We start from the raw sequence: 25,024 nt of genomic DNA, 5'->3' as shown, positions 1-25,024 counted from the left end.
ATTTTCCAAACAAGACATGAAAATTTCATGCCAAGGTGTTGGTGAATATGACATACCAAAGCATTGGTTAAAATGACATGTCAAATCATTGGTGGAAATGACATGTCAAAGCATTGGTGAAAATGACATGTCAACGCATTGGTTAAAATGACATGCTTAGGATCCAGAAAAGAACGTCATCTTTTGGGGTCCACGCTCATATAAAATTCATCGATGAAGATGCTAAAAAGATGACATGCTAGATCACTTGCACCCATGATTGAATGTCATCTTTGGCATCGAACATTTTGCTGGGAATTATTGCCTTGCATCCAACCTTTGCCTCTCTTGTATATGACATTCCATTCATAGCATTGCCAGAGATGGATGTTCACAATTTTTGGTAAAAAAAAACAAAGTGATTCGACAAATAGTCTATCATGTTTAATTTTACAAACGACAAATTGTTTATTAACGGCCAAAATCCAAATGTTAAAAACTCAATTTAACAACAAAATACAACATCTGTCAATTGAAGAAATCGATAATATGGTATCGTTTGAATTGTCGTTGTGTCTCTCTTTCCGAGTACATTGATTTAGGAATATGAATTACAGACGATAAATGGAATGAAATCGATGTTTACACTAATATGACAAATAAATAATTTTTCAATATCAGGGTGACCGTTACTTCAAATATAATGCTAAGGTTTACAAACAAAAGAAGAACTAGCAATAGCTTCACCAGCTTCTCCCATCGTTGCTGATTTAGTAATGGGGAAACATCTTGACACCTGTATGAAACAATTGACGACGTAAGAGGTAGTTTACACTAGCTATCAATGTCATATCGTCGGTGTCATGCCTAAGTGTTCCATACGCCATTTGCTAAAGCAAATATTTATATTTTTGACTTGAAATATTAATAATAGTATATAGAACATATTTGCAAAAATTTAGGGGAATATGTATTGGAATATAAAAGTTATAGAGATTTTTTTAAAAAAAAGAATTTTTGTCGATTTGTTCCATATCCGCCTTATGACACAAATTTGAAATATTGTAAATCACATGGAACAAAGTGACAAAAAAATTTTCCATCTTTGCCTCAATAAATTAAATACTTCTAAATCGAAAATTAAAATTCTGATTTTTGAAATGTGTTTTTAAACTTGTAAATTTTTAAAATATTAATTTCATAAGAAGAGCATTTAAAAATAAAGATTACGAAAAGTACTGGGAACTAAATAGAGAAATTCAAAGGAAGATACGTAACGCAAAAAATAATCACCTAAATACTCAATGTTAGGAAATTGAAAGACTTATGAGCCTACATGACGATTTCAACCTGCATAAGAAATTGAAAGAAGCATCTGGACAATATAGGAATACAAATCCATCTATCCTTTTCAATAACAACAATGAACCGGTCTTTGAAATTGCAGAAAAGAAACATATCTGGAAAGAATATATCCAAACACTATTTAAGGATGATAACAGATCAAGCTACGTTAACAATGCACCAGATTATATGACAGGAAACAACATCACAAATAATAAAGTAGAATCCCTTCGAGATGGAAAAGCTACAGGGCCTGATGAAATTCCAGTTGAATTATTAAAAATGCTAAATAACAGAAACATTGAGCTACTGACAAAACTGTTTAACAACATCTACGATACTGGTATAAACCCACAGGATTGGCTAAAATCCACTTTCATAACAATACCACAAAAATGTCATGCCAAAAAATGCAATGACTATCGTCTCATTAGTTTAATGAGTCACGCTCTTAAAATTTTTCTTAAAATTATCCAGAAGAGAATATATGAGAAATGTGAAAAGGAAATGGGAGAAACTCAATTTGGGAAAGGGAACCCGTGAGGCTTTATTCTGCATACAAATACTTGTTCAAAAATTTAGAAATGTCCACAAAGGCGTATTTTTATGCTTTATAGATTACGAAAAAGCATTCGACACTGTGCAGCATGATAAGCTCATGGAAATTCTCACTGCAATTGGCATCGATGAGAAAGAGATAAGGTGTATTAAAAGCTTGTACTGGCACCAGACTGCCCAAGTCAACATAAATGGAGATTTAACTGAAGATGTAGCAATATCTAAATGAGTTCGACAAGGATGCATTTTATCCCCACTACTCTTCAATATTTACTCCCAAAAATTGTTTCACGAAGCAGTAGATGGCATCCAAGAAGGTATATTGATAAAGAACAATTACCTAAATAATTTCAGATATGATGATGACGCTACATTAATATCCGACATCATATCAGGCCTACAAAATCTTGTTGATAGACTAACATCAAGTAGTGAGTTGTATGGGCTAAAAATAAACACCCTCAAAACAAAATTTATGATAATAAGTAAGAACAACGCTCACAACGAGTTGATTTTAAAAATACAAAATTTCCATATTGAGAGGGTACAAAGTTTCAAATATCTGGGAGTTTTGCTAAATGATCAATGGGACTACTCAAAAGAAATCAAATGTCGCATAGAAATGGCAAGAGATGCATTCCATAAATATAAAAAAGTCCTAATAAGCCATGATATAAATGTTGCAACAAAATCTCGTTTCATGAAAGCGTATATATGGCCAGTCTTGTTATATTCAGTCGAAGTGTGGCAGATATCAAACTACTCGAAGCATTTGAGATGTGGGTGTACCGTCGAGCACTTAAAATACCGTGGGTCCTGCATGTATCAAATATTGAAGTATTGCGAAGAATGAATACAACAAGAGAATTATTAAACAACATAAAGAAACGGAAAACGGCATATCTAGGGCACATTATGCGAAACCGTAAATACATCTTTCTCCAGGAAATACTGCAAGCAAACATAGAAGGAAGATGTACCAGAGGAAGAAAAGAGATGTCATGGATTCAAAATATCCAACAATGGACAGAATTCCAGAACGCCGACAATTTAATAAGCATAGCGAGAAATAGAGATATATTTTTCTATATTAATGTTAATAATTTATAAAAACATAAATATGTAATTTTTTTGACAATTGTAATATGATCGCTAGCATTCGAAAATCGAATAAGCAATAATGAAGAAGAAGAAGAATTTCATAACTGAAAAAAGTTGATGCTTTCCCGTCGATGAGTGGATATCACGGAAACTAGAGCAGATAGGAGAAAGCCGACTAGAAATTCAGAAAGAGCATACCGGAAAACCCTAGAAACCACCTATATCTCAAAAACTCAAAAATGGCGTATGGAACACTTAAGCATGACACTGACGATATGACCCGAAATAAAAACATTCCATATCTACCCACGCAGGCAATGTGGAGACGTAATTGCACTGCATTATGACGTAAGGAAAATCCCCAATATTGCACACATTAGCGACTGTATAACGATGGAAAATTCCAGCACATATGACATTGTTAGATAGTATGTGTGTTTTTAATGGTAAAAGTAGTAAAAGAGCGAACTGTGAAAAATGAGATACACATAAAATTTTGTTCAAAAACTACAGGAAAATGAAAAGAATCGCCAAATTCATGGTGTAAAAAGTTTTTGGAGAGCGCCATTCAGCGCCATTTTTGTTTAAAGGAAAGCGAAATTTTTACAACTTGAACGAAATTTTTTACGTGAACGATGTAAAATGTGTAAAAGTGGTAAAAATTGTTCTGGAACAAAGCTAGTGTAAACAACCTCTGATACTGACAAAATGTGCGGTGTTTTTGTGATGCTTGGGAAATGTCTTGGGCCTAATTATGAGATTCGACATCGAGTTGTTTCGAACCGAGTACTCGAATTTGATATGATAGCATTCGATATCGACCTTACTCGTAGGCAAATAAATGTGAAAGAGAAAAAATTAAATGAAATGAATTAAAAATAAAAATAATAAAACTTGAACAAAAATCATGTGTTTCTTTATACAAAGCAAAACGTTAAAATTTTGTAAACAAAATTACAACCAAAGGAAAAAAGTTGTTTGCAGTCGTTTTTAAGAATAATAAAAAACTTCTTCATTAAAGTTGCAGTCGGTATAACCTTGTACCTTGAATAATATGCATATGCATATGTTGTGCAATGCGGTACATACATTGCCAAAGTGGGCCACATTTTTCTGGGGTATACCGACTTCCTTTTTCATGACATAGAATTTCACATCAGGCCTTCAGAATTCCTATTGTTTTTTCAATGATGCATCTCGCAGATGAGTGCACTTCATTGAATTTTGACTCATCTGATCCTTCCGCAGCATTCCTATAAGGATTTATGCACCATGGCTCAAGAGGGTAACCGGAATCTCCTGCAAAAAATAGAATCCGATAAAGAACATCTGAATTAAAAATTTTATAAAATAAAACCTACCTAACAGACAACCATTTCTAGAATTATTGTTGGTGTATAACTCTTCCAAACAATCGTCTTGGTTCTGAATGTTTCCAAACAAACAATCGTGAACAGCTCCCCCATATTGGAGCATATAGCCAAAATTTTATGTTCGTGGTCGCAGATCTATGTAAATGTGTAACAAAAACAAAACTTACTATAATTGAGTTAAGGCTGTTATATCCTTTTCTATTGAAGAACATATGTTCATTTTCTGTTGGTTTCTGCAGACCAAAATGGGTTCCGTCAACACATCCAATTACTAGTATAATGTTACGTTATCGAATGATATATTAAATGAGAATATACGAACCTCCTTGGAAGCACTCGATTGTTCCGGAGAAAATTGGATGTGTTGTGGGCATAGCTTTTGCCCCATTTGATTCACAACATGCTTCACAATTTTTGACGTGGTACTCTTGCTCAAACCTAAGAGGAAATCATTGCCTACGGTGTGTTGGAAACCGCCACTTCCCAAAAAGAGACAGCGTTGCTGCCAGCTGCAATGTTGGTGGGACAGATGATGAAATTGTTCCCTGAAATTGCAAACACGAAAGGACATAATTGAAAGCCTCCTTCGTCAGCCTAATCTCTGTCGAAATCTGCAAAGAAATATTTTTATACAATTTAAATTAATACATACATTTTTAGATTTCATACATGGTAGAACAAATATAAGGTAACCCCTCATACCAATTGCGGATATTATTCGAATGTTCGGCACAACTTTCGAAACCGATATCACATTCGAAGAATTGGCAAATGTTTTTCGGGTGTACACAAACACGTTGTTATTTTGTTCGTCAAAAGTTTAAAAACGATATCGTTTTCGAACATTTGGCGAATGTTTTTTCTTCACAAGAAAAATTGTTTGGAGAAACATTTTCTACTTTGAAAATTTTTTCGTTTCAAAAAAAAAACAATGCTTCAAATTTATATTGTTTGTAAAAAATTCCCATTTGCTTTTTTCAAATAATTTCGATATAAATGCTACGTATAATATAGACAATAAGTGTTGATAAAGACAACATATGGGTAGGTTGTCAAACACAAGACAACAATGTTTATCAACAGTTACATATCGAGTGGAAAACATAAAGAAATAAAAACGGAAAAGGTATATAACAGAAACATCAAGAAACTCCACAAAAATTGTTTTTAGCCACTATCGTAAAAACTATCATCTTTCATTCGCTAATAATATTATAAACGATATTCGAATTCGAAGGTTTTCCTGCCACAAACTGAGCGACGAATGAATCGTTTTCAATTCGTTCTCGTGTGTCGTTTTCGAACAAAATATCCGCAAAACTATCGAAAAACATTCGAAAACGAATCGTTTGCGATAGCAATGGTATGGGGGGAAAGTTAATACTACAACAAATACAACTCGAACAACAACCACAAAGGAATTTGTTTTTGTTTGCAACGTTACTGCCAGTTGTATTTGTAAACAAAACAAGGAAATGTCTATAAATTATTGGAATTTAAAAAACTAATAATTTTTCACATTTGGTTGAATATTTTGGAAAACATGAATGAAAATTCTTTACATTTTCAATTTTTATGTTTCCACATCATTCCACTAAATGCATAAATTCTCGCAGAAGGTAGAATTCTTGCAGAAAAGTTTGGGGTCGCTGGAAATTCATAGAAAAAGGAGAAGCTGTTTCAATGTTTTGTTTTAGAAATCAAAGAAGCTGATGTTTATTAGGGCTTTATTTTTTTTAATTTTAACAAAATACCTCACATATTTACAAACGTTGTATCGCCTCTACAAGCGGGGATTTACTGCGATGCTTATCGTTCGAACTTGGAGGAGGTTACATATCATTGATATGAAGAAGTCTTTCTGGGAAATGGTTTTTTTCGAATGATATATTTTTTTCTCAAGAAATATATGCACCTAATTTACATCGAAATAGAAATAAATGTATAAAATGTCATATGAAATTTGACACTAACGTTACAACCCAGTTCAGTCAGCTGTGTATTGCTGTTACCTTTTCTTATTCTACCATGGGTAAATTGCAAGATTTTTTTGATTTTTTATATGAAGGCGTAGATCCGGCCAAATACTACCCACATATTGTCTTTTATCATTAAAAATAGTTAAAAATTTATAGTTCTTGCCATTTTAAAAATTGAGTATCTCGTAAAATTGCTCAATTCTCATTGAGTGGGAGAAGTTCTTTGTCTATTCTTTTATTTGTCTATGTATTCTATATTATACTTATTTATTCTATTAGTCCCAATTTACATTAGGCGAGTTTACTTGCCGCAATTTTTCTCGTTCCTTTTTAAACTTGCCTCTTGCGTTTTTAAAAGGCAATTCTGTTCCGACAAGTTTTGTTTTCAAAACAATGAAAATAATGTCAAATACGAAAATATAAAATGAATTGCCGGTACGAGCAATTTCTTTCCATTTCCATTCCCCTTACGTGTCTCTTCTACAAACTTGGACTTGCCCCAAGTAAACTCGCCTAATGTAAATTGGGACTTTTATCCAAATTGATCTTAAATAAATACAACTTTTATTTAAAATATATTGATAAATCTTTTAATGGGGGAATTATTCACAAAGGTGGAGTATAATTCCAATAAAAATACTAGGTTCATTAAAAAACCTTCTGACCTAGGCAACACGAAGAGTTGCCAGGCGTCAGTTTTTTGGAAAGTTTAACAGTTTTTAGCCTAAGTGTCCTCAGGACAGTTTGACATACGACCATGTGTGGGGCTGTTTACAGTTGCTTGATTGAGACACCTCCAAAACATGGTTTTTGAACGCTTTTACAGCATCTAGTGGTGATTTTGCGGGCTCATACGCATAGTTTTATGATTCGTCACCTGGATCCACCTTATAAACGTCTTTTGAAGCACAGTCTTTGAAGCACCGCGTATTTTTTCGAAATTTCTTGCACCGACCAACACGGGATCCGACGAGAAAACCCCCATTTTTGGCGCCAAGCGTTCATGCAATATCAAACGTTAGTTGGTGGAATAAATGCCCAAGGATGCCTCTATCTCATGGTACATAACATGGCGATCTTACATTATCCTTTCAAGCACGGCTTAATTTTGTCTGGCACAACGACCGTTTTTGGAAGACCCTCACGAACTTCGTTTTTTTGGCGAGTGTCGGCCACGATTGAATTCATTAAACCAGTTTTTCATAGTGCTTTAGGATGGTCCTTTATCGACATACAACGATTTAATTTGATTTCACTCTTGCCGTGATTATTCACGTCGAAAGTTGTGAAAAATTAAGCAAAGTGATTTTTTGAGGCCAATGTAAACAACACGTGGTCGTATGTTAAACTGTCCTGAATACGCTTAGGCTAAAACCTGTCAAACTTTCCAAAAAATGTTAAATGACGCCTGGCGACACTGTGTGATGCCTAGGCCAGAAGGTTTTTTAGTGACCCTCGTATTACATATTAGAGGCAACTACAGCATGTTTTCGGCGGCTACCACACCATTTTAAAATATTTCAAAATTTGCATCATTAGAATATGATAGATGTTACCATATATCTATAATATATATTTTCTTTCAAAATATGGTGGCATTAATCATATTTTTTCTCTGCGTGTGGTTAAGAATTATAAACCAACTCCTGAACTAAAACCTACTCCTCTGTCGCCGATGCAAAATCGAAATTGATAAAGATGTGATAGAAAGAATTTATAAGTGCTAATAAAAGAGGTGTCTACATATTTTAAGCACCTGTTATGCTTGCACATGTTATATATTTCACTAATTATAATCTTAAAATAGACTGCAAATAGGAAATTTCCATTTTAGATAAGAACTAATGTCAGCGCCTCGTGTTGTAGTACTGCAGATGTCACTATGCAAAAATTATCACATTATCATAATGACAATGCATTTTTGGCGGGATCACGGCACCACTTTATAAGAATACTTTTATTCGCTTCAGTTTTTTAAGAGTTTTGATTAAATTGTTGATTTAGTTTTAGTGGACTTTGGGAAGGCCGCCATGTCTGCGGTATACACATATTTTGTCCACTTACTCAAATATTAGCTTCGTTCCTGTACTTTTTTAATGGCAAAAATAGCAAAAGAGAAAACTATAAAATTTATTCTCAGAACACATATTTGTTCAAAAAGTACAGGAATGGAAAATATAGTAAAGTTTATTAATATGTCAAAAATAAAAAATGGCAGACGTCATACAAAAATAAAAAAATATATACATACAACGACTTGCGATTTTAAATGTTTTTTTCCTTTTTTATATCGTTATGTGCCCAGAACAACATCTGATGCAAGTTTTTGCTGTTCATTTAGAAATTAATGAACGAGAGTCGATGATCAAACTGTTCACAAAAGGCAGGTGATAGTCCCGAGGAACAGTTATATCAAATTCATCCAAGAAGAAATACATATTTTGAACAACAAACTTAAGAAATCATATGTTAATAAAAACGCCAATTCCCTCCAACCAATTTGGCGTAGACCCGTATATGTATTATGTTGACTTTTACTATGAAAAAAATAAAAATCATGTTAATAATTCCTCTAATGATTTATTGAAATAGCATTTTAATAAAAAATTGAAGTTGGAATACTCCTTCGGTCGTCCTTTCCATTTTTTGAGGTTGGGAGAAAGGTAACATTTGGCATCTGGGAAGAAAGCTTTAGGCTTTTGTATGTCAACCATTTGTTCCTTGGTGGAACATATTGTTGTAGCGGAAGCTAAAAACGTTGAAGGACTTGAACATCATAAATCAAGTTCTTTTAGCGGATTTGTAAAGAAGATAATTCCACGTACTTGAGGACATATATTTGGCTTACTTTGATCATGGTCTCTTACATGGAAATGTGTAAAGCTTTGGTCATAATTGCCGTAGTTGAACTGCAGGGATGAAATTGTTAAGTAATTATGAGCTTTGATGACATTTTGTAGTTCATTACCGCGTATTTTTACTGAAGGATTCAACAAATATTACCGAAATATCTCAATTTAATGTTGATTGCTTCATTTCAATTTAATTCGTTTTAAAATTATTTTGTATTGATGTTTTGTTTCTGACCTTTTTATATTTTGTTTTTTCAAAAAATGTCAAATATTCCCTTTGACAAATTTACAAATTTTTACACAACCAAATTTGTGTGGTAGAAAATAGCAGAAGAGAAAGCCTTTCAGAGCCATTTTTATACCCTCAAGGCCTGCGTACATAAGCTGCCTTGCCTGGTTGCCTTGCTTTCCTGCTTCATTTCTGACATAATAAAAATAAAAGAATAAAGAAGGCCGAGCAAATTTCGAACTGGGTTGCCCTTTTCTTTTTTATTCTTTTATCAAAAGTAAGTCCCAATTTACATTGGGCGAGTTTACTTGCGGCAATTGTCATTTTGTAGGAGAGAGAGGTGAGGCATATGGTAACCCTTTGCCTCTCAGCACCCTCTCTCACCTACAAACTGACAATTGCCGCAAGTAAACTCGCCTAATGTAAATTGGGACTAAGCAAGGTAAGCAGGCAAGACAGCTTATGTACGCAGGCCTTCAGCCTTTAGGCTAAGGATGGTATATACACTTTGTTACGATGAAAATGTGCCTCATCGAAATAATGGTTTTAGACCCCAAGTATGTTTGGACGAAATGTGTTTCAGACAATTTGGAGTCGATCTAGCCATGTCCGTCCGTCTGTCTGTCTGTCCTGCTGGCTGAAGCGCACGATAACTCTTGAACGGATGTACTGATTCGGTTCAAATTTTGGCTTTCGTAATATTTTGTCCAAACTTAGTTTAAGTTCGAAGATGAGCTACATCGGTCCACTCCTTCCTGTACCTCCCCCACAAAAGTTCGAATATGTTCGGAAAGTTTGTGCGCACGATAACTCTTGAAGGGAGTGACTGATTTGGTCCATACTTTGTATAGCGTAAACTTTCTACCAGAGTAATATAAGGTTTCAATATGGTCTCAATAGGTCCACTCCTTCGGGTACCTCCCACACAAAATTTCGGATAAGTTCACTTTAAGACCTAATATCGAATCACTTTAATTTTTGTTGAAGCAACAATTACGATGGTAAAAGTTTTTTTAGGGGCAAGTCCATACTTCTTGAGCACACAGTCCGAAGAGTGTGAAAACCCCCTATGGCACCATATGCTGTGGCTGGAGATCCACTTCCATAACGGTCAATGTCGATCCATTCCTTTTAGTATCTCCTCCGCAAAACTTTTGATATTTAATCCTAATCGACATTTTTGTCGGTTCAAACGCCCAAAATTTTTAAAACCCCCTAAATACATACGTATTTTGGGAAAATAGTGTTTCAATATACACAGGCTGAGGGTATATCTCTGTCGGCAAAGCCGACTGATACTTTTTTACTTGTTATTTAAAGAGAAAAGCTAATTTTGCAAGTTTTTGTTGTACGGGAACGCATTTTTTCAGAAAATTGTAAAAATAGTACTAAATAGTACTACTTTGCAGGTTCTGGAACACAACTATTATTTGCAATTTTGATGATCAAAACAAATATAAAAAAATATATAGAATGAGGACGTTATCATAACTGTTTAAATCTGAATCAAACCAACATCGACTGATGTGATCCAAACGATACTCAATGTCAGACGTCTCTCGTCCATACACACATGCAATGTATATTTATGGGTCTTGTAGAAAAATTTGTTTTCACCCGGGCATGAGTTGCTTTTGTTTTCAACAGATTTTTTCGCTCAGACATATTAGCTCTGTTCCACAACTAAAAAGTTTTTACAATTTTTACCACTTTTACACATTTTTTACGACTTTTACCACTTTATAAAGTACGGGAACAGGCCAATTATTTTGAACCTCGAATAAGTGTGACGGATTATTATAAAAATAAGTTCATAGACTTTATACGACAATAAATTGTTTCGCAGGTATTTATTTGCTTACGTACATATTTGACAAAAACAATTTTATTCACCTGCATTTGTTGTTTATAGATTAAAAGAAGTTTCTGGTTCTTAGTCCCAATGCGGATAGATTTATTTTCCAGAAATATCGCTTACAAAACTATTTTTTGAATTGTTAAAAAATCTCAACTCGTTTCCAAGTTATCAACGTTTGCATTTTTATTTCAGGTTGCATCATTTTCAGCGACAGTCAGTGTATGTCGATATGACGTGTTTGTGCGTATGTTGTGGTTGGTCAACTGGGAACATCTTCTCACAATGGCAAGCAATTGCAATGATGGGTACGTGTATTGACCTCATTGTTGCCGCAGATATGTTAAAAACACCACCATATTAAAAAAAAATATTTATTTTTATCCAACAAATATCCTCATATAACTTCTTGGAACCCAGGTGAATTTATCGAATTCTCCGAATCCCGTTATCTCTGTTGATAATTAAATTACAGTAAATTCGTGTAAACTTGGGCGATAGATTCAGTTTTTGTTGTTTCTCTCTCCTTCTGACTGTATGGCCGATTTCACATTTCAATGCTATATTCGTTATGTTCCGTGCATCCTCAAATATTCGAGAGAGAAAAGAATGGACTTCCATTAATATAATGATTCTATCCGTATAGATTATATTTTATTAGAACTTTCTTACAAAACTCGATATTTCTGGAAACACTTCATTTAATCTATAAACAACAACAAATGCAGGTGAATAAAATTGCTTTTGTCAAATATGTACGTAAGCAAATAAATACCTGCGAAAAAATTTATTGTCGTATAAAGTCTATGAACTTATTTTTACAATAATCCGTCACACTTATTCGAGGATCAAAATAATATGTCTGAGCGAAAAATTCTGTTGAAAAACAAAAGCAACTCATGCCTCCGGGGAAAACTATGTCAAAACAAATGTTTATTTTTCTACAAGACCCATAAATATGTATACATTGCATGTGTGTATGCACGAGAGACGTCTGACATTGAGTATCGTTTGGATCACATCAGTCGAAGTTGGTTTGATTCAGATTTAAGCAGTTATGATAACGTTCTCATTGTATATATTTTTTATAATTGTTTTTTTCTTCTTCACCTTCATGACGTGTGGTCAACGATAAAGATCAACAAATTTTCAAATAAATAATATTTGAGTAAGTGGACAAAATATGTGTATACCTCAGACATGGCGGCCTTCCCAAAGTCCACTAAAACTAAACAAAAATGTAATCAAAACTCTCAAAAAAACTGAAGCGAATAAAATTATTATTATAAAGTGGTGCCGTGATCCCGCCAAAAATGCATTGTCATTATGAAAATGTGATAATTTTTGCATAGTGAAATCTGCAGTACTAAAACACGAGGCGCTGACATTAGTTCTTATCTAAATGGAAATTTGCAGTCTATTTTAAGATTATAATTAGTGAAATATATAACATGTGCAAGCATAACAGGTGCTTAAATATGTAGAAACCTCTTTTATTAGCACTTATAAATTCTTTCTATCACATCTTTATCAATTTCGATTTTGCATCGGGCGTCATAGGAGTTGATTTAAGTTTATCAACATATTTAATTCTCAACCACATTGAGCCACTGGTGACATAAGTATTTCACCCCTAAATCACAAAGGCGAGATTGCTGCACAGCTTAGTTTACAAAGGACGCCAACTTACTCTTTGGAATTATTGCTGTTAGAAATTCCCTGTGGAAGGCTACCAATAACTGTGTGGCATCAAATATATATTGTTATTGTTCCATCGTATTTTCGAGTTGTTGTTCCACAAGACATTTTGTTTCACAGGAGCTTTATTAAGATCCATTTTAACACTACATGAAATTTATATAAAATGTCCAGTGAAAACAACACTTTTCTGGATAATATCAGTTAAATTTTTTACTTATTACCCTAACTATGCTTAAGTTAAAAACTATAAAAATTTTATTGGCTCCATAAAACAATAATACCAGATTATTCTTATCATTAAATGAAATCATAAATCATTTGGAAATGACCCTGTATCACGTACATACATAGATGCATATATAATATTTGCATTCATATCTAAAATTTATGAACATTATTTCCCACATTTCGTTCGGATTCTTCTCCATAGTGTCAGTAGAAATTATATCCACAACAATTCTTTCCCATGAAGGTCACAACATTATCTAAAAATTTCATGGGTCCCAATGTAATATGTATGTAAGTATGTACGTAACTACATACATATGTATATGAGTAAAGCATTTCGTACTCGACTTAACCCATCCTCCACTGTTTTCACTATCGATAGCAGTAGCGGTAGCAGTCATAAGTTTAATTGCTGGATCGACTATCAGTCAGGCATTTTGTAAATAGACCTCCTTTATCCAATAATCTTAGTCATAGCCTTGATATCGCAGACAGCAAGATTTCTTATACGCATACATGTATAAGTCTTCTCATATAGGTATTTTTGTACATGTATTTGATGTGGTGAAGAGAAGTGAATTCAACAAACTCAAACAATTGCTTTCTTTTTAAAACATAAAGCGCAACATGGGATCGACTCGTTGAACGATGCTCCGATAATAATTGAGACTTTTGTTTTTGGGAGATATTTATTCAGAATAGATATCCAAAAGAATTTTTGGACTAAATAAAGTCCACTTTTTCGTTAAAATCGAAATGTTGACTTTGACAGATCGCAATTCAAAAAAATGGATATTTTAAAATTTTGTTTCGCTTAAGGACAATATCATTAAGTTCTTAAAACGCCCACAAAAATTTATCGGCCCATTCGTTTTCGCATCACAAAAAGCTTTTGCAATAACCACAAAAACACTGTGCAACACGAAAATTATTAACCATATTCTGACACCGCAGCGTGATAGAAGACCAAAAAAGAGATGACACGTGTCTCGCCGTTTTTTCTTACCTCATCAACTTTCGCGGTTATAGGTCTCCAAAGGTTTGATGCGTTGATGTAAACAGGGTCATTTAGTCAGGACTATATCTTCCAAACCGTTAGGAAATTTGAATTTATCTCAGAGGCAAAGTTGTACCTCTTGTCTAAAAGAACAAAAATTGTGAACACATATAATGAATCAAACTTCATCTTCAAGGTCAAAATCGCCAAAGTCAAATTTCTTTTAAAAATTTTTTCTCGGGTTTTGGTCTACTTGACAGCTGTAGAACAAAACCCGATCATATTTGAAGCAAACAAGCAACTACAAAAATGTACCTCAGATCTCAGTAAACATCTTTCTAGATTATACGAACTCTGTATAGGTGGTTCTTAAAGGTCAAAATAGCAAAGCAAATGCGACTTGTATCCTGTTTTCTCTGGTTCTGGTCCACAGATACTAAACCGTTCAATATTCAAGAAAACAACCAACTACAATAACGTAGCAAAGGCATCAATAAACAACTTTCTGGAACATGCGAAATGTCTATGTACGGTTCTTAATGGTACAAATATCCAAAATCTTTTGAAATGTTACATCTTTATACTTTTTTTCTCCGATTCTGGTCCACAGATACCAAACCGCCCAAAAATGAACGATATAGTTAACTACAAAAATGTAGCTAAGATTTCAATAAACAACTTTCTAGAACATAAAAAGATTCTAAGAATGTTTCTTTATGCTGAAATTTGCAAACAATAAAATTATTTTTATTGTTTCCACCTACTCAAACTGTTCAAAACTCAAGAAAACTTGACATGTTTGTTATTTACGGACCTGGGGCTCAATTCTGTTTCTATGAAAATGTGAAATGAAAACTTTTATAAAGGAAATAAATGTCAAATGAAAACAAGTAAGAAAACTCTATAGTCGGACGGAGCCGACCATGGGATACCCTATACCACTATCCCTGGGCAATCGCTCTCCACGGAACTTCTTTTCAATGATTGTGAAAATTTAATTATCAAATATGAGAGATGTAATGTATAATAGTTATGACCAAAACCAAAAAGTTATATAGCATGACAAAGACAGTTTTGTAGCAAGAAAGGAAAATTTAGTTCACACAAACTAAAATGTAATGAAACCCACTTATGTAGTACTACTACTTCCGTTGTTTAACCGCTACGTTATTGAAATTTTTACCAATTTCACACAAAAGTTTCAGTCCATTTAACCCGCTAAGTATTATCTGATCTTCACGTTGGTTTGTACGCTTCTTCTTCATCATAAACTCAAACTTTGTTTAAAATTTTTCGGGTTATTATTTTGACCTGCAGAGCCGCTACAAAATTGGTTAAAATTTTGTGTTTGGAACCCAACCTCCTTAAAAAATTCGTTACAATCGGTTCATAATTGCGGCCTTAAGCTTGTTTACAATTTTTAATGGACGGACACACATCGCTAAATCGCTTTATCTCGTCGAGATATGAATTTTGGCATATCAAATAAGGGGTCTAGGACGAATATTTCGTGGTGTTACATACACTTTTAGAGAGACAATATGTAGCATGGGATAAAAATGTGGTTCTCTACACAGAACCCATTATTTATTAGGCAGTAGGCCCGTTATCCAGAAAACACTTTATTGCAATTTACATCAGAGGAAAGGTCAGTAGTTGTAGGCTATGTAGGCTACTTTGGGAAATATATATGCCATCAAGGAATTAAAAGATCGACTAAAAATAATTTTTTTATATTTTTCATACAAAAGTAATGGTCCATTTCACCCGCTAAAGAATATCAGATCCTCATTCAAAATTGTAGGCATCTTTTCCGACCTATACTCTTACCCGGTGCAAAATTTCGTGACTATTGATGTATAATTGCGACTTCTAGCGAGTTTATTATTACACTACAAACAAATAGCGGAATATATTAGGCTGTAACTCTGTTATCTGATCATGCACACCAACATAATTGGCATCAATTGAAAGGTCAAGCGTCCCACTTTCAAGTATATCTCACTTGTCCGGAATGTCACTTCCAGGAATTAAGATATAAGCTGTATATTAAAAATTTTCACAATTTTCACACAAAAGTTTTGGTCCATTTAACCCTCTAAATATTATCCGATCGCCATCTCAAATTGCAAGTTTCTCCTTTGTGATATACTGTTACCTTATTTAAAATTACGCGTTGATCGGACTTTTATTGAGACCTACAGAGCCGCTAGAAAATTGGATAAATATTATGTTTTTGGTCCATTTCACCTAAATATTTAAATATTTCACGATCATCACCAATAAGAATAGGGATCTATTCTGATCTGAAACCGACCTCCGTACACAATTTCGTGACGATCGGTCCATAATTGCGGTCTGGAGCGTGTTTACAATTTATAATGGACAGACGGACGGACAGACACACATCTCAAAATCGCTTTATCTCGTCGAGATATGAAGATTGGTATACCACATTGGGGGTCTCCGACGAATATTTCGCGGTGTTACATGAATTTTTACCAAAACAAACTTATAATACCCTTTTCCACATTGTGGTATAGGGTATAAAAATTAAAAAGGAAATATTTTTCATTTCAAATTTTTATAGAACAAGAATCCAGCCCCTGAACAGGAAATAATGATTTAAAATAATCGAATTTTGAGCTTAATTAACCGTTCCTAGAATATTCATATGTTGTAGAAAGTTTTTTATTGAAATCTTAGGTAAATTTTTGTAGTTAACTGTATACTATATACTTAACAAATTAACTGTATACTATATACTTAACCACTTCCCCTGGGCACTAGAAAATAGCTTTTGGTGACTTTATCCGATTCGATCAATGAAAGAGATCAATATTTAGAGGTATTACATTACTTCTAGTCAAAGGAAGCATAAAAACTACAAAACCCCGTACAGCATCGTATATTGCATCAATTTAAAAAAAAAACTTGGAATTCCAAAAAACTTGGAATTCTAAACATAGTCGTGGCTCTGTAGGTCTCAATAATAGTCCGATCAACGCGTAATTTTAAATAAGGTAAGAGTATATCACAAAGGAGAAACTTGCAATTTGAGATGGCAATCGGATAATATTTAGAGGGTTAAATGGACCAAAACTTTTGTGTGAAAATTGTGAAAATGTTCAATATACAGCTTATATCTTAATTCCTGAAAGTGATATTCCGGACAAGTGAGATATACTTGAAAGTGGAACGCTTGACCTTTCAATTGAAGCCAATTATGTTGGTGTGCATGATCAGATAACAGAGTTACAGCCTAATATATTCCGTTATTTGTTTGTAGTGTAATAATAAACTCGCTAGAAGTCGCATTTATACATCAATAGTCACGAAATTTTGCACCGGGTAAGAGTATAGGTCGGAAAAGATGCCTACAATTTTGAATGAGGATCTGATATTCTTTAGCGGGTGAAATGGACCATTACTTTTGTATGAAAAATATAAAAATTTTATTTTTAGTCGATCTTTTAATTCCTTGATGGCATATATATTTCGCAAAGTAGCCTACATAGCCTACAACTACTGACATTTCCTCTGATGTAAATTGCAATAAAGTGTTTGCTAGATAACGGGCCTACTGCCTAATATATAATGGGTTCTGTGTAGAGAATCACATTTTTATCCCATGCTACATATTGTCTCTCCAAAAGTTTATGTAACACCACGAAATATTCGTCCTAGACCCCTTATTTGGTATGCCAAAATTCATATAAAGCGATTTAGCGATGTGTGTCCGTCCATTAAAAATTGTAAACAAGCTTAATGCCGCAATTATGGACCGATTGTAACGAATTTTTTAAGGAGGTTGGGTTCGGGCCAGATTAGAAATGATTAGTTTTTGGTGATGATCGTGAAATGTTCAGGGGATGAAATGGATCAAAAACAAAATTTAAACCAATTTTGTAGCGGCTCTGTAGGTCAAAATAATAACCCGCAAAATTTTACACAAAGTTTGAGTTTATGATGAAGAAGCATACAAACCAACGTGAAGATCAGATAATACTTAGCGGGTTAAGTGGACTGAAGCTTTTCAATAACGTAGCGGTTAAACAACGGAAGTAGTAGTACTACATAAGTGGGTTTCATTACATTTTAGTTTGTGTGACCTAATTTTTCCTTTCCTGCTACAAAAATGTCTTTGTCATGCTAGGTAACTTTTTGGTTTTGGTCACAAGTATTATACATTACATCTCTGATATTTGATAATTAAATTTTCACAATAATTTAAAAGAAGTTCCGTGGAGAGCGATTGTCCAGGGATAGTGGTATAGGGTATCCCATGGTCGGCTCCGTCCGACTATAGACTTTTCTTACTTGTTTTTTAATAATTTAATAATATGAGAATTGTAGTTTCATAAACTGCAAAAAAAATTCCCAAGAGTAAGCACCTTTCATTTAAATTTAGTTAAGTCGCACCATAACAAAGAAATAAAAACGGAAAAGGTACATAACAGAAACATCAAGAAACTCCACAAACAAAATGTTTTTCACCACTATCGTAGAAACTATCGTCATTCATTCGCTAATAATATTATTGCCGATATTCGAAATCGAAGGTTTTCCTGCCACAAACTGAGCGACGAATGAATCGTTTTCAATTCATTCTGGTGTGTCGTTCTCGAACAAAATATCCGCAAACTATCGAAATGTCAAAAACAGCGGCCGCGTTAAACGTCAATTTCAACAATTTTTAACTTTGAAGCACAGAACTGAGCGTTGTTGTGTGCAACACAAAGAGAAATAGAACAAGAGAAATGTTCGGACATCAATGCCAAACGCAAAATTTTACCCAAACATTGGATGTATTTACAGCTTTAATTTGCTCTGCTAGTCATTGCAATAGAAGAACAAATGGACTTATCATGGAAGACCAAAAGCTCGTCTCATGGGTTCTTCCCCTAAAGAAAATTAGAAGGTCTTCTTGACGATAGGCAATAGGTGACCAGTAGTTCTTCTAACAAGAGACCAATAGATGTTTTTACAATAGAACAGTGGGTTATACTCGTGAAGTCCTTAAAAACCTAGTCAAATATTAGAAAATCGTGATAGAATCTTCATAATTCTCAAACTGTACGGCTGTGTCAAACAATCAAATTTCGAGAATAACACGTTTTAAGTTGCTGATTGAAATTTTTGACTTCTCAACTTAAAAAAATTAGTACACAAAAAATAAAATAACTGCTTGGACCATATTTTTTAAAGAGCTAGCCAGCACCGATATGCTAAACGTCTGTGCAAGATCAAGCATGTTTCATAAACTCAAAAAAACTTTTTTTGTTGATTTAGGCCAAACTCCCAGTAAATTAACTGTAACTCGTTAAGTTTTAGAGATATCAACGTGAAAATTTGACTCAGGATAAAGTAGAAGTCGTAGAAAAAATTGCTAAAGCCCCGTTTTTGAGTAAATTAGCGATCTATTATATGTATGGGTCACTAAAGTCAAGCTCAATCATGATAGGTTTGTACTAGATAGACAAAAGCAGGGTATTAGAACACATTTTCCAACCTAAGAAATTATATTTTGACACTTTGCTTTTTCAGAAACCACCCAGGTTTTCTTCTCGTATCGTCGTAGTCTCCATAAAATTGTGTTTTTTTTCGATCAAAGGGACACGGGATACATACACTTGATACACTTCCCTACTTTATTTAACATTCCACTGTTTGAAATATCCTTTGCATCGACTACTCATCTGAACTGTGCGCATAACTCCACCTTTAAATGTGTGTTTGCTGGTTAATGCACATATGAAACTACAACAACGACACAATTTCATAAATTCCTAGGGTTGAAGTTACAAAAATAAAAAAACACAAATATGAATTTGGGGATGCAGCACTTTCTATTATAACGCATGCTTGTTCCTGGGTACATCTACAGCAAACTATTAGTGGCAAATTAAGGAGGAGTTATGTGCAGAGAGAAAGTTGGTGCAAAAGAGATTTAAGACAAGTAAAAAAGTGTCAGTCGGCTTTGCCGACAGATATATACCCTCAGCCAATGTGAAGCGAAACTTTCACCTCCGGACAGATCGAAGGTATTTAAGGTCTCTTCAGAATTTTGTGGCACTTTTTGGACATTTGAACTTGCCGACAAAAATGTGGATTAGGCATTAACTGCACTAAGATTCAAATGTTGAACTTTTGTAGGGCAGGTACCCTTAGGGAGGACCGATATAGGCCATTTTAGAAGTTAAACAAAATGTTGATAAAATATTAGGAGATCCAAAATTTGGACCAAATTGGTTGCCCAATTCAAGTGATATCGTCCTAGCATTTTTTTTAAATATTGGGGAGAAGTAGCGAAAGTTGTGGACCGGTATTGCCCATGAAACTAAGTTTGGATATAATATGACAAAAACCAAATGTTGGGCCAAATCGGTTAAACAGTTTGAGATTTATCGTGCTATCCGACCGCCACATATGCGGACATAGGCGGTTTTTACACCTTTCGGGCTGTTTTCCCAAAAAATATGGACTTGCCCCTGAAAAAACTTTTAGGCCATTTTAGAAGTTAAACAAAATGTTGATAAAATATTAGGAGATCCAAAATTTGGACCAAATTGGTTGCCCAATTCAAGTGATATCGTCCTAGCATTTTTTTTAAATATTGGGGAGAAGTAGCGAAAGTTGTGGACCGGTATTGCCCATGAAACTAAGTTTGGATATAATATGACAAAAACCAAATGTTGGGCCAAATCGGTTAAACAGTTTGAGATTTATCGTGCTATCCGACCGCCACATATGCGGACATAGGCGGTTTTTACACCTTTCGGGCTGTTTTCCCAAAAAATATGGACTTGCCCCTGAAAAAACTTTTACCGTCGTAATGGAGGTAGCGAATGCAAATCGCTTCAACAAAAATCAAAGTGATTCGAGAGCAGGTCTTAAAGTGAACTTATCCGAAATTTTGTGTGGGAGGTACCCGAAGGAGTAGACAAATATAGTTCATATTCGAACCTGGTCTATATCTGGGAGATATATTAGGATGTGCAAAGTATGGATTACATCGGTCACTCCCTTCAAGAGTTATGGTTGGCACAAATTTTCCGAACATTTTCGAACTTTTGTGGGGGAGGTACCTGAAGGAGTAGACCGATATGGCTTATCTTCGAATTTATACTATGTTTGGACAAAATATTACGAAGTCCAAATTTTGGGCCGAATCGGCAGATCCGTTTGAGAGTTATCTTGCGCTTCAACCACTACACACGGTGTCATAGCGGCTTTTTACAACTTTCAGGCTATTTTCTCAGGAAGTATGGACTTGCCCCTGATGACACTTGTACCGTCGTATGGGGACAGTGAGAACAAGATGTTGCAATAAAAATGAAAGCGATTCGAGAGTAGGTCCTAATCTGAACTTATCCTATATTTTGTGTGGGAGGTACCCGAAGGAGTTGACCGATTGAGTCCATATTGGAGCCTCATTTATGTCTGGTAGAAATTTCACGACGTGCAAAGTATGGACCAAATCGGTTACTCCCTTCATAAGTTATCGTACGTAAAAATTTCCGAACATTTTGTGGCGGAGGTACCGGAAGGAGTGGACCGATATAACCCATCTACGAACTTAAACTAAGTTTGGACAAAATATTACGAAAGCCAAATTTTGGACTGAATCGGTTGATCCGTTTGAGAGTTATCGGGCGCTCCAGCCACCCGGCCAGCCAGGCAGACAGACGGACATGGCTAAATCGACTCCAAATTGTCTGAAACACATTTCGTCCAAACATACTTGGGGTCTAAAACCATTATTTCGATGAGGCACATTTTGCCCGTATGAAAGTGCATATACCCTCGTTAGCATAAATGCTGTGGGTATAAACATGGATCAGGTTCTGTGGGTGCCTCTCACACAATATTTCAAACTATATAAAATCAGGGCAATTTAATAGGGACGTGTTCTATGTTGTCCGCGCAGCCCCCATCCGGTACCTTCCTCACAATTGTTCGAGGATAGTTTTGAAATTTTTACCATAGGTCAAATCTTTTATCGATTGGAAAATAATTGTGGCCTGTGGAGCGATTTTCTGAAAATTCGCCTGTGGCCCCCATACAATGTACTATGGAAGTGAATATCGGTCAGGGGCACGGGTTATCTTTAACCGATCATCATAAATTTTTGTAGAAATCGTTTTTTAGCCACAACAATGAACTGATAAAGTTTTTCATTGATTTGGCTATAATTGCGGCTTTTAGAGAATTTTCATGAAAATGCACCTTTGCCCCATACAAATTACTATGAAAACAAAGATGGCTCGGGTGGCAGGGGTTAACGTTAACCGATCGCTATCAAATTTCATATATAAGGTTTTTGAATCAAAAATTTAGGGGGTAGGAATTCCAAAAAAATGTTTTTTGTTTTTTGGATCAGCCTAATGCACATACAATATGTACTACCTTTTGGTCGACACTGGTCTGAAGCAGCGTCAGGCGATAGAGCGCCCACGTGCGCTCATTTAACGTTGCTCTTTCCACACACACAATTCAACCCATTGAAAAAGCATGCACTCACGCAAGCTCACACTCACACTCCGTAAGGTATGCAATAGAAAACTATGGTGCCTGACGCTGGTCTGAAGCCACATTGGTGTAGCCCGATCAGCTATAGGCGATTGGTTATTAACTTGACAAAATGCAGACGGATAGTAAGTTATTTGTCCTAAAATCGATTTGGATGTTGGACCCCTCTGTCTACTAAAAACTTGAAGTGATCGTTTCGTTTTCTTACAATTGATTAAATATGACCTATAATTCGAAATAGTGGGCGTACACCTGTTATCGTAGTTTGGAATGACAGCAAAGGATTTCATCACAATTTCAACATTCCATGGTCAGCGAAATTATTAAGAACGCTGTCGTCTGATTGTTTCGTGTAGTTTTCTTTACTTTTCGAAATCTAGATTATGGCCCTGTTTTGCTCTGCATTTATCCTTATCACTTATTGTTGCACCACCATGTTCGTATGGTATGTTCGTTCTCTCACGCTTATGCTCTTTTTCGTTTTTGTTTTGAATTTGTTGTCGCCTCATACTGGTTTGAACTGATTTCAATTGAAGTGTATTCCACAAGTGTGCTCGCGCAAAGTGAGAGTGGCGAGTGGACCCACTGAGTAATTCACCACGATTGCGATAGCGCGTTCACTAACGAACCACCAGCAAGCAGACACCCTCGGCGACCATCATCACCATCTGCGCCACCCAACTTTAGTATCAAAAAAAGCAAACACCCCACCACGACGGCGGGCAATCAATGTGCTGCGATCACATTGTAAACAAATGTGATCGTGGACTCGTATTTAGCCAGCCCAGTGAACAAGTGGATTTAATATAAAGATCGGTGAATAACTTCTTCACACGACTAGTGCATTTTCGAATGGTTTAACAGTGACAAACAAACTCGTGGAAAATTGCATTGTTAAAAGCTCCAAGAAAAAAAAATTGAAAAAGGCGTAGAAATGATCCTTTAATCCTTGAAATGTGAAAAAATAATGTTTTAAAATATAAATTATAATTCAATGAGCCCGCTGGCTGGCGACAAGTTAAAAGAAAATTGAAATATATAACACAAAATATTTGTGAAAATATTAGTTCGAATTTGTATAATAATATTAGTAATAAAATAAGTTTCGAAAAAAAAAATAATCTGTAAAAATCGTAGCCCCAACAAGTGTATGGAATACAACAAATGCCTTTGGATTTTACACCAAGAAATGGTAAGTCAATTGTTTTTGTTGTTGTCGTCAATTTCATAATAAGTGAACGAACCTCTCTCTTGAAATAAAATCAAAACAAAGTCAGTCACCCATCATTGTAATGTCAGATAAAATTTTGCCATTGAATTGGTACATTTTTTATTGTTATTGTTGTTGCTGGCGGTCGGTTTTCTTTGCGGTCATACGACAGAACCAAATAATCATCCAATCTTTGCTTGAATTGTTGCTATGCTCATTTTATTGTTGTTTTTGTTCCGTTTTTGGACTTTACTGCAGTTATTGTGATAATAGAACACTGTGCAACAAAAGTGGAAAATGAACACTTCAAATTGTAATTGTAAGTGATGTTGTTGTATAAACGTGTGAAAATTATGATGTTGAATATGATGAAGAAACAAGTCTTCTTTTGTTATAGTTTGGATTTTCCGAAGAGATTTATAGCGTTCCGGTTAACATAATGTTAAAAGCGATAATAAAATTTCATGAAGGACCCTCTTGGCATTAACCTTTGATCTAAAAATTATGTTTTTAATTCCTCCAAATTGGTATACCTATTTTGCGTTTTAAAATCCATCCAATAGTAAAAGAAAACATATAATAATGGACCATAGCCCATAACATTAGTGACGTTTTTAATGGGATATCAGTTGCAATTTTGTTTTTTCAAAATAGTCGGGCTTAATACTATTGTTAATTTTTTAATAGTTTAAAACAACTAATTTATTGATATTTAGTTTCGATCCTCGCCACAGGATCTCATCAGTTTCCCTTCTTTCCTGTTTGTGGATATTCTCACCCGAAGTTATTTTTCAATAACTTCTTCAACAAAAAATTTTTTCTATCCAAACGTCAATCTTCGGCTCGAAATATAAGAGTGACCACAGAAAAAAACTTCAATGTCTTTGCATAGCAAGACAAACTCTCTCCAGCGGTATGTGTCGTTGAATTATAACGAAGGTAGCTAAACAAAACTTTGTTGATCTGCTTATTACAGCAACAACCACACATACAACTGTGCCAGAGTTTAAATAGTACATTGGTGGCGTTTTTATACTATCCACCACAATATGAAGGGGATAATTAAATTTGTCATTCCATTTGTAA

General features: G+C 34.7%; 1 protein-coding gene across 3 annotated transcripts in view; it reads left to right on the top strand.

The window, feature by feature from the left end:
• cu (NADP/NADPH phosphatase nocturnin) overlaps positions 1 to 25,024 on the top strand; it is a 121,058-nt gene that overhangs the window by 1,770 nt on the left and 94,264 nt on the right. The window contains exons 2-3 of one of the 3 annotated variants that reach the window (XM_073982634.1): positions 11,466 to 11,578; positions 23,278 to 23,920. The exons of the other annotated variants lie outside the window; for them this stretch is intronic. The gene's annotated coding sequence lies outside the window, so the exon portion shown is untranslated. The remainder of the gene's footprint in view (positions 1 to 11,465; positions 11,579 to 23,277; positions 23,921 to 25,024) is intronic. 3 annotated transcript variants of the gene reach the window in all.

Source organism: Musca autumnalis, unplaced genomic scaffold (genome assembly GCF_047663935.1).
Source record: "Musca autumnalis isolate F117 unplaced genomic scaffold, ASM4766393v1 scaffold_4, whole genome shotgun sequence".
Taxonomy (NCBI): Eukaryota; Metazoa; Arthropoda; class Insecta; order Diptera; family Muscidae; genus Musca; species Musca autumnalis.
The sequence above is the reverse complement of the archived record's forward strand: the minus strand, read 5'-3'. Positions and strand labels throughout refer to the sequence as shown.